At 34.1% G+C, this 10,404-nt stretch overlaps 1 pseudogene; it reads right to left on the reverse strand.

Annotated features, from left to right (window-relative positions):
- Positions 1-1,580: 1,580 nt before the first annotated feature.
- On the reverse strand, positions 1,581-2,516 carry LOC122223612 (annotated as a pseudogene).
- Positions 2,517-10,404: the final 7,888 nt, after the last annotated feature.

Consider the following 10,404-nt stretch of genomic DNA (forward strand, 5'->3'; position numbering starts at 1 on the left):
AGACAGAGATAGAGACTGAGTGGGAGAGAGAGAGATTATCTTGGGCATACAAAAGCAATGATCTACTTCAGGACAATTTGACTCTATGACTCGACAGCAGGTCATATAGTAAAACTGTAAGAAGCACCCTATAAGTACATAATTGCTATATTACAAAGCTTTCTAGATTTTTAAGTGGCATGTCACATATATAAAATAAGACACTACAGTATACTACAATACCAGCCAACATAACCAGCTTGAGAGTCTCTTATTGCACCTCTACATCCAACCCCAAAACTGAAGCCATAATCATTTTGGTATACGTGTAAACGACTCTTTGCCACAAACTGATTGTGAAGTGCTGGTACCATAGACATAGCCTCTGGAATCAAGCAGAAATGATTTCAATTCTATCTTTCTTACTAGTCATGTGACCAGGAGTAACTTATTGTACCTCTTAGAAGATCATTTTTTCACAAGATAAAATCAGAATAATTTATGCTATAAATTTTGTTTTGTTTCATTTTTTAATATGGATAGTATACTTATACTTATTTTATACTTTCAAATTAGCCTTAAAAACATCACAGAATAAAATACCTGGTTATTATTACATTATAAATGTAGACTCTAAGGAAAACAATTATAACACGAATAAGGAATAGCTGTTAAAGTATCAAATGTGATCTGTCTAGGCAGCATTTTATTCTTAATCAAAGTTACCCAGATTAAGTACACTTACATGAGTCAGTATTTACTTATTATATAGAATAAAATGTAGTATGAAATATATATACCATATTTTTTATTACACTAGCCTAGTGGGATTTCTTTTTAAATTCTCAAATTGGCATTTTAATCTCAATTTCTACTCTTAAATATATTTATTTAAAAACAGTAGAGAATGGGGTGCCTGGGTGGCTCCGTCGGTTGGGCGGCCGACTTCGGCTCAGGTCATGATCTCGCAGTCCGTGAGTTCAAGCCCTGCGTTGGGCTCTGTGCTGACAGCTCAGAGCCTGGAGCCTGCTTCAGATTCTGTGTCTCCCTCTCTCTGACCACCGCCTCCCCCCCGTTCATGCTCTGTCTCTCTCTGTCTCAAAAATAAATAAACGTTAAAAAAAAATTTTTTAAAAAAACAGTAGAGAATGAATATCAAGACATAAAAAGCCAAACAAAGGAAAAATCCCAAGGAAGACACATCATTTAGTTGTTTTGAATTTATCAAGAGTTTACAGAAAATCAAATATAAGGACAAAATATACTGCACATGCATGGAAATAATTAAGTCTCCATGATCTAACGCATAAAGTTGATGAAAACAATCTTTCATATATTTGCTACAATTAAGTGGAAGAAGAGGAGAGGAAAGGGTCAAATTTGAGAATGCTTACAATGGAACAGAAAAATAAAGTGTCAGTATTTTGAACAGGAAGGCATATATTGAGAAAAAAGAGCCAATGTAAACATCATGATACTTCAGAAATAAGTGAAAGAACAAGTATGATTATATATTGGATGATGCAATAGTGACATTGGGACCCAATCTAAACACTTCCTTTGCAGATTGCCTTATAAATTTCCTTATAAACCTCATGATTCTACTTGGATAAAGACAGGACTCTTTGTAGCAAGTTCTTAAATGCTTGCTTCACCCGTTGGTTCCTTAGAGTGCAAATAAAAGGGTTCAAAAGTGGTGCGACTGAGGTATTGAGAGTTGCTACTCCCTTCATTAAGGATATCCTCTGTTTGACCGAGGGTTTAATGTACATGAAGATGCAGCTGCCATATGAGAGGGAGATGACAATCATGTGAGAAGAACAAGTGGAGAAAGCCTTTTTTCTCTGGTTGGCAGAAGGGATTTTTAAAATTGTCAGGCAATATATGTGTATGGTAGAATCAGTAATGCCAAGGTGACCAGCAGAGTCACCAAAGCTAAGACGAAACTCATAATTTCCAACACATGTGTATCTCTGCAGGAGATCTGCAGAAGGGGAGCAGTGTCACAGTAGAAATGATCAATGATATTGGAGTCACAGAAGTCCAGGCTTCTGTGGACTAAAATGAGTCCTGGAAAGATTACGAGGGAACCAGTGATCCAAGAGCTTAGGATCAGCTGGATACAGATTTTGCTGCTCATGATGGTTGTATAATGCAGGGGCTTACAGATGGCAACATAACGATCATAGGACATGACAACCAGGAGATAAAATTCGGATGCTCCAAGAAGGAAGGCAAAAAATAACTGAGCTGCACAACAGTTATAGGAAATGGTTTTGTCCCCAGTTGCCATGCTTACAAGCAATTTGTAAATACACAGTTATATAAGAAATTTCTAAGAAGGAAAATTTTTGAAGAAAGAAATACATAGGGGTCTTGCGATGAGAACCCAGCAAAGTAAGGGTAATGATAATTAAGTTGCCTGAGATGCTTAGCAAGTAGGTGAGAAGCAGGAAGACGAATAGCACAATCTTCACCTTTGGGTCCTCTGTCAATCCTGCTAAGATAAATACTGTCACAGTTGTACGGTTTTCCATCATTACCTCCTATTATGCTTCTGTTCTGGTAAAAATATCAAGAAAAATTATGTAAAGATATCAATTGTAAAATATTAAAATAACAATGTCAAAATATTAGTATTTGCTATTAATTATATATACTAATGGGACATTGTTTGAAATGATTAATGTAAGATAAACTCTAATAAAAGCTCTTACTTTGCTTTTGAGAAATGATAATGATTTTCTACAAATCTGATGAAATAAAAAACTATCTCATAAATTATCTTTATATTTTGACTTAGGTATATTTATGGTAATGAGATGAAGAAATGAACATGTAGGTGAAAACAATATTTCCTCTTTTCTCAATATGTAAGAACTAAAATGTCATAATACTTATACTCAGCCTGATGATTATATAAATATCATTGCCTCAAGGAACTGGCCATGAATGCAACAGAGAAGCTAGATGATAGATATATAAATACTTATGATGGGTGAAAACAGAAATCCAGCTTTAGGTTGGAGATAATCCTGAAAGTCATTCAGTAGAACAACCAGAGCTCTTCAATGGTTTGGCCTTTGCCACATCTGCTCAGGTAATCAACATTCTTTCTTGGTCCTATCTGATTTTTATTTCTGTAAGTCAGTGTAGTCTGTTTTGTCTTTATTCCGCCTCTTCATTTTACCACCTCCTATGCCATTCATTAAATTCATCTGATTGTGTAGTAAACCTGACTTGAACAGAATCAAACAGATTCAGTGTTTCTTCTGGTTACAGTTCTGAAAACAGGAAGAGAATCACAAAGTGAAATGCAAAATGAAGTGAATAAGAGTTCAGAAAGAAGGATAATGAAAAAGGGAAGAAAAGATAAAAGAAGTGGAAAAGAGGTAAGACAGTAAGGGAAGACCATAAATTTAAATACTTACCATTAGGATAGGATTTTTCTTCAGATGAGACAATGACTTGTATCTGGCTCTTGGCTTCTTACCTGATGTATAGAATTAGTTACGGCAAAGCTCTAATTTACTTCTACATAAGAGAGTACAGAGGAGAAACTGTAGGCAACTTTACTTGGATGACCAGTCACTTGGCAAGTGTTCAGACACTTGCAGGTAATACTGACTGCCTCCAAATTATATGGTATTCAAGAGCTAAGCCAATTCAAATGGAGTTGATTGTGTGGTTGAAAATTATATAAGCTCTCATTAAGCTAAATGTCATGAAAACTCCTAGGTATAAACATTTCATCCCTTGGGGGCAAGTTTCTTGTTTGATGACTTCATTGATGCTTCTTTAAGGACTTCATTATCAATACAAAACATTTATTAAACAATTTAATAGATCCATGGAGAATGCATTGTTATACACTGAGGCGTCAAAGCAGTATAAGTCAATGTCCCTGTCTATCGTGCTTTACCAACATATTGAGGAGACAGAATTTCTGCATGAATATAGCAATGTATAATGTGCCATAAATTTAAAGGTAAATGTGATTGCTTAGGGCAGTCAAGGGAGATTAATAAGAAAATATGTTTTAAAAAAAGATGGATCCAAAGCTGTCTTGGAGACATATTAGGAGGTAAAGTAAGGCATTTTAGGTAGGATAAGAAGTGTGGAAAAGGTACATGAAAATAAAAACTCATGAATTAATAAAAACTCATCAGAGAGAATATGATAACAGTTTTCTCCAGGGAATAGTTAAGGTTCTAGACATTCTAGCTATTAGTGCCAAAGTATAATAACATTTTCCTAGTACTTACAAACATTCTCCCAAACCTAAGGGACAATTCCCAAGGAACTTAATTGTATTACAATGGCTATAGTCATCTGAGTCAAAAACAGACCCATCATCCCCACAAGTAAGAATGATATCAAATCAGACCTAGTTTTTCTCCTGCTAACCCAACTCCCTAGAGATACACTGGAACAGTGTATTATAATATGTTTAGCAAGCCTATTACTTTTATTTATGTTTACATTAAAACATGCAAGAGAATTTTCCCTCCTTTCAAAATCATGAACAATTGTTTTATTCAAAAATGGTATCATTTCAGTTCAAAACATTTGGAATGCAGGAAAGGCAATCCTAAGGGGAAGTATATAGCAATACAGGCCTAACTCAAGAAGCAAGAAACGTCTCAAATACACAACCTAACCTTACACCTAAAGGAGCTAGAAAAATAACAGAAAATAAAGCCTAGAGTCAACAGAAGAAGGGAAATAATAAATATTAGAGCAAAAGTAAATGATATAGAAAGAAACAAAAAAAATAAAAAAAGTAGAACAGATCAACAAAATGAAGATCTGATTCTTTGAAAGAATTAATAAAATTGGTAAACTTCTAGCCAGGCTTATCAAAAAGAAAATTGAAAGGACTCAAATAAATAAAATCACAAATGAAAGAGGAGAGATAACAGCCAATACCATAGAAATATAAATAATTATAAGAGAATATTATGAAAAATTATATGACATCTAACTGGGCAATCTCAAAGTAATGGACAAATTCCTAGAAACATTCAAACTACCAAACTTTAAAGAAGAAATAAAAAATTTGAACAGACCTATAACCAGCAAAGAGATTGTATCAGTAACCAGAAATCTCCCAACAAACAAAAGTCCAGGGCCAGATGGCTTTTCAGGGGAATTGTGCCAGACATTTAAAGAAGATTTAATGCATATTCTTCTCATATTGTTCCAAAAAATAAAATGAAAAAAAAAACCCTCCAAACTCCTTCTACGAGGGTAACATTACCTTGATTCCAAAACCTGACAAACACCCCACTAAAAGAATTACAGGCCAACATCCCTGATGAACATGGATAGAAAATTTCTCAACAAGATACTAGCAAATTGAATCCAACAGTACATTAAAAAGAATTATTCACCACAATCAAGTGGGATTTATTCCTGGGCTGTGTGTTCAATATTTGCAAATCAATCAATGTGATACACCATATTAATGTAAGAAAGTATAAGGACTATCTGATCCTCAGTAGATTCAGGAAAAGCATTTGACAAAATACAACATCACTTCTTGATAAAACCCTCAACAAAGTAGGGATAGAGGGGTAGAGAGAATGTACCTCATAAAGGCCATTTACAAAAGACCCACAGTTGACATCATCTTCAGTGGGAAAAAATTGAGAACTTTTCCTCTAAGGTCAGGAACAAGACAGTAATAGTGGCTCTCGTCATTACTATTTGACACAGTACTGGATGACTTAGCCTGGGCAATCAGAAAAAAAAAAAAAAGGAATAAAAGGTATCCAGATAGTTAACGAAGAAGTCAAACTTTCACTATTTGCAGATGATGTGACACTTATGTTGAAAACCCAAAAGTCTCCACCAAAAAATTGCTAGAACTAATACACAAATTCAGCAAAGTTGCAGGATATAAAATCAATGTACAGAAACCTGTTGCATTACTATACACCAATAATGAAGAAGCAGAAATAGAAATCAAGGAATCAATCCCATTTACATCAGAAACCATAAGGTACCTAGGAATAAACCTAACCCAAGAGGTAAAAGATCTGTACTCTGAAAACTATAGAATACATATGAAGGAAATTGAAGAGGACACAAAGACATAGAAAAGCATTCCATGCTCATGGACTGGAAGAACAAACATTGTTAAAATATCTATACTACCCCAAAGAAATTTACACACTTAATGCAATTCTTATCAAAATACCACTAGTGTTCTTCATGGAGTTAGAACAAACAATCCTAAAATTTGTATGGAATCACAAAGGACCCCAAATAGACAAAGCAGCAGAAAAAGAAAAGAAAAGCTGGAGGCATCATGATTCTGGACTTCAAGCTATATTACAAAACTAGTCATCAAAACTGTCTGGTACTGGAATAAAAAGAGACACCGAGATCAGTAGAACACAATAGGAAACACCAGAAATGGACCCACAACTATATATTCAACTAACCTTTGACAAAACAGGAAATAATATCCAATTGAAAAAAGTCTCTTCAACAAATGGTGTTGGGAAAACTGGACAGCAACATGCAGAAGAATGAACATGGACCACTTTGTTACACCATACACAAAAGTAAATTCAAAATGGATGAAAGGAATGAGAGAAGATATTTGCAAATGACATATCAGATAAAGGGTATATCTATAAAGAATTCATCAAACTCAATACTCTAAAACCAAATAATCCATTTAGGAAATAAGGGGAAGACCTGAAAAGACATTTTTCCAAAGAAGACATCCAGATGGGCAACAGACACATGAAATAATGTTCAATATCACTCATCATCAAGGAAATACAAATCAAAACCACATTGAGATACCATCTCACAATTGCCAGAATTGCTAAATTTAAGAACACAAGAAGCAACAGGTGTTGGCAAGGATGTGGAGAAGGGGGATCTCTCTTACTTTATTGGTAGGATTGCAAACTGGTGCAACCACTCTGGAAAACAGTATGGAGGTTCCTCAAAAAGTTTAAAATAGAACTACCCTATGACACAATAATTGCACTACTAGGTATTAACCCAAAGGATACAAAAATACAGATTTGAAGGGATACATGAAGGGATAATTTCAGATCCTCTGTAATTAAAATAAAATCAGAATAACTTAAATATATTAATATAAATAAAGTACTCAGAGTTTTAGAGAGATTTATTTTCAAAATGTGGATTATAAATCAGTCTGCAAAACACTAAAATTTACAAACTATTATCCTTAAAGGTATATAAACAGAATTATTCAGGCAAAGTATTTTGTTTGTGATGGTCTCATTTTTATATTTCTATTGCAGGATGAAGCACTTAGATTTATATTTTTTTTTCTTTCCAAGCATCACACTGAAATGTGTAATTTTTATAATAAGTTTTAACACTTGTGGACATTTTGTGATTAGCTGTTTCTAGCTTAGATCAACAATTTCTAAAAAAATTTTAATGTTTATTTATATTTGAGAGAGAAAGAGTGTGCAAGCAGAAGAGGGGCAGAGAGAGAGAGACAGACAGAGACAGAATCTGAAGCAGGCTTCAGGCTCTGAGCTGTCACCACAGAGCCTGATGCAAGGCTCAGACCCACAAACCCTGAGATCATGACCTGAGCTGAAACTGGACACTTAACCGACTGAGCCACACAGGTGTTACTAGATCAGCAATTTAAACTATCCAGGTATCTCTTTTATTCTTCATATTCAATGTGTTTTTAAGTCAATACAGCACAGTACTAAAATTAAGCAACTATTTATCCTATCAAGTGATTATGGTTTATTTCCAGGGAATTCTGTAAACTGTGTGCATATGTCTCCAAGGAATTCAGCTCAAAAAGCAATGTTTCCCTGAGGATCTTTGGCTTGCTTCCTATATAAGAGATGCCAAAATACACAGACTCCTTTTTATATCCTTCAACCGTGTTCTCAGAAGATTCTGTACAAAATGCAGTATCTTAAATGCACCCCGTTTACCTTCATTAATTTGTGAATACCTATTTATTGTGTGCTTGAAATGTATCAAGCACTGTTCTGTGTCCAGGGCATACATCCTGAGAGCTCCCCTGCTCCCTTCTACCATGTGAGGACCTAGTTAAAAGTGTATGAAATCTATGCAGCAGACTCTTACCAGACACCAGATCTGTTGGCACCCAGATCTTAGACTTTCTACCTCTAAAGCTGAGAAATAAATGTTTGTTGTTCAAGGCACCCAGTTACAGTATTTTGTGATAGCAGCGCCAACAGACTAAGCAAAAATAAAAACAGAGAATTCATTGCCAACAGACTTGTCCTGCAAGAAATGTTAAACAAAGTTCTTTAGGAGGAATTCAAATGATATAGGTCAGAAATTCTGATCTACATCAAGAAAATAAGAGTGTTGAAGAAGTAAAGGGATAAGTACATTCAATTGCATTTTCTACAAAACTGACATTCTGTATAGCACCAACCATTTATTAAAATTAATTACAAATCCAATACCATGAGTATGTTTCTGTCTTTAATAATAGGCGATATTCTGAGATCCAAATTAGATTATCTCTGAACACCTTCCTCCTTCACTCCCTGTTTTCTTCTTCTTTATTTCCATCATATACTTTCCTACTTTCCTTTTCCATTATTTATTATTTCCTTCTTTCTTGCTTTAATCAACAGACAGTTTTAAGGAGAAACTTTATCTGACAAGATTGGCAAGTGGGGTTATAAAAATTTACAAAATGCCTTTCATAGTGGCAACCTGGACATGTGATGGCTTTGAAGAGTCAATGGTCCCAAAGTTCATACATTTGAAGAATGACATAAATTTACAGAATCAAGAAACCAAGCTAACTCCAAGCATGACTAAATGCCTAAACAAATCATAATCAAACTACTAAACACCGAAGACAATGAGAAAATCTCAAATCTGGCTAGAGATAAAGGACGAATTACATACTATGAATATTAGAGAACAAAGGCTTAAACAATTTCTGACTTCTTTTCACAAGCTATGGAGACCAGAAAACAGAGGACACCTTTAGAGTGCTGAAACAAACAAGCAAGCAAGCAAACAAACAAACAAAAAACTATTTGTCAATTTAGAATTCTATACAGTACAACTATGCTTCAAACATTACAGGGAAATAAAGACATTTTCACATAAAATCAAACTAAGAGCATTTTTCAGTAACACATCTGCACTACAAGAAATGTTGCAGGAAGTTTGTCAGCTGAAGAAAACTGAATCCAGCCAGAAAGCTGGAATTTCAGGAAGAAATCAGAAATATCAAACCTTTTAAACATGGGGCAAATATTGAAGACTGCATATTTAAAATAAGCTTGAAATAAAATAAAAGTTCATCACAAAGAAATTTAAATATTCACATATTTAAAAGACTTTTAAAAATACTGTAACAAAAATTCTATCTTAAGTAAAAGTTCAGTGGATGGGCTGAACAGCAGAAAGATGATTATAAAAAAAAGTCAAAAAAAAAGAGTTAACTTAGAGATTAATAGAGACCACTCAATTTGAAAAACAAAAAGTCAAATATATATATTTAACGAACACAGCCTCTGTGACCTATGGGACAATATCAAAAGATCTAACGTACGTGTGTAATTTGAATTTTAAAAAGCAGAGGATATTATAAGTCAGCACTGTCCAAAAAAATATAATGCAAAACACAAATGTAAGCAACATTTGTAATTTAAAATTTTCTAGTAACCTTATTTTTAAAAAGTAAAGAGAACAGGTGAAATTGATTTCAATAAGATATTTTAACCAAGTATACCCAAATGATTATCATTTCAACATCTAATACATATTTAAAAATTAAAGAGATATTTTACTTTTTTTGTACTAAGTCTTTGAGATGTGAGGTACATTTACATTCACAGCACATCTCAGTTTGGACTAGCCACATTTCAATTTTTAGTGGCTACCAAATTGGATAGTGTAAACATAGATAATGTAAATGGTTTGTTGTTAACTTCTTCATTTTGGCTTCTCAGAAGCTTCAGACCAAATTCATGGTAAGTATGAAAAAACATGTGGAAATTAAAAAACACGCATAAACAACTAATGGGCCAAAGAAGAAGTTGCAAAGGAAATTCGAGAACACTTGAAGACAAATGAAAGCAAACACACAAGATACCAAAACTTATGAAATACAATGAAAGCAGTGTTCAGAGGCAAAATTATAGCTTTAAACATCTGCTTTAACAAAAAAAAAAAAAAATAGCTCATATCAATAATCTAATTTCAAAATTCCAGATTTAAATTTAAAAAAGAGCAAAATTGGGGCACCTAGGTGGCTCAGTTGGTAAAGCTTCCAACTTCAGCTCAGGTCATAATCTCATGGTTGTGGGTTCAAGCCCCATGTCAGGGTCTGTGCTGACAGCTTGGAGCCTGGAGCCTACTTAAGATTCTGTGTCTCACTGTCTCTTTGAACCTCCCCTACTCATGCGT

This window comes from Panthera leo, chromosome B4 (genome assembly GCF_018350215.1).
Source record: "Panthera leo isolate Ple1 chromosome B4, P.leo_Ple1_pat1.1, whole genome shotgun sequence".
Lineage (NCBI taxonomy): Eukaryota > Metazoa > Chordata > Mammalia > Carnivora > Felidae > Panthera > Panthera leo.